The sequence below is a fragment of the Meleagris gallopavo genome, chromosome 3 (genome assembly GCF_905368555.1).
Source record: "Meleagris gallopavo chromosome 3, MGAL_WU_HG_1.1, whole genome shotgun sequence".
Taxonomy (NCBI): Eukaryota; Metazoa; Chordata; class Aves; order Galliformes; family Phasianidae; genus Meleagris; species Meleagris gallopavo.
In genome coordinates, this window is record NC_139406.1 from 23,327,868 (window position 1) to 23,329,085 (window position 1,218).

The 1,218-nt window shown below is 34.6% G+C and overlaps 1 non-coding gene across 1 annotated transcript; it reads right to left on the reverse strand.

The window, feature by feature from the left end:
• Positions 1 to 905: 905 nt before the first annotated feature.
• Positions 906 to 1,010, reverse strand: LOC116216522 (U6 spliceosomal RNA). The gene has a single exon (XR_004159415.1). It is a non-coding gene; the product is annotated as a U6 spliceosomal RNA (small nuclear RNA).
• Positions 1,011 to 1,218: the final 208 nt, after the last annotated feature.

The window sequence follows — 1,218 nt, forward strand, 5'->3', positions numbered from 1 at the left end:
TGGAAAGCATCATCATGACTCAGAATTTAAAAACAGAGAAGTGTTTCTTGTGGTGAGAGAGGATAATGCTGATAGTTTTGGTGGAAAACAAATGGAACAAACCAGCAAAAAAAAAAAAAAAAAAAAAAAAAAAAAACCAAAGACCTATAAAATGCTCTACAGCTTTACATTTTAGGATTTTATTGATAATTTTCTAAGCACAAAAAAGTTTGATATCAATGAGCATATCCCATTTTTGATGGCTCATTTTGCCATGTTTCTTAGTGGGATGTGTCAAGAAAAATGGGGCTTGTGAATTTATTTGCAAAGCTATGTGATTGGTTATGTTTGGTTTTAACCTTGTAGGTTCTCAAAGGTTTATTCCATAGTTTCTGAAGTTGTCAGCTCACTGTCTCTGATTTCTTAGAATGACAACCAAACACCAGTATGTTAGATGTATTCTTTTATTCTTGCTCAGTGGACTGAAGTCAATGAATAAGGTTCTTTCAGAATTACTGATTCAAAAGCTATAGCTTTCTCTTCTGGTTACAGGCTAAGGTCTTCATCAGAATGCTTTGCAGTAATATAAGGATAAATCCATTACAGTGTTTTGTAGATCAGTTAATATCCCTATATTTTATCCCTATATATAATATCCCTCTTGGGATCTTCTTGTCACTCCAGAAATACAGATGAGGTCTGCCACTCAATAACTTGATGACATTAGTACTGCCATCAAGTTAGTACCTTGTGCACTGATGTTCACTAGAACCTCGTACGTCTGTGGGTGTTATGTGACAGGCCATTGAATAAATACACTTCAAGAAACCCTGTTGTCCTGGCTAGAGGCAGGGCCACTCTAGACCTGGTTATTTATTAAGCACTTTTTTTGAATAAAAGTCATCATCAAACTCAGAAATAAGATAAAAAATATGTAGATACTTATGATTTTGTGTGTCATTCTTGCACAGGGACCATGGTAATCTTCTCTGCATCATTCCTATTTTAGTATACATTTTAGTCGCTAAAGTGAGCACGGCGTTAGGCACTCTCACTATAATTAATTATTTTGTACACATGAATTTGAGCCCACAAGAAGTTATCATAGAGTCATATGCATATCATAGGGAGGTATACATTGAAGTGCTTTTGTATCCCATGCAAGACTGGATTATTGTGAGTATAACCATAAGAAGAATTAGCCTACCTAGAATATAACTGGACATAGAATTCATATAA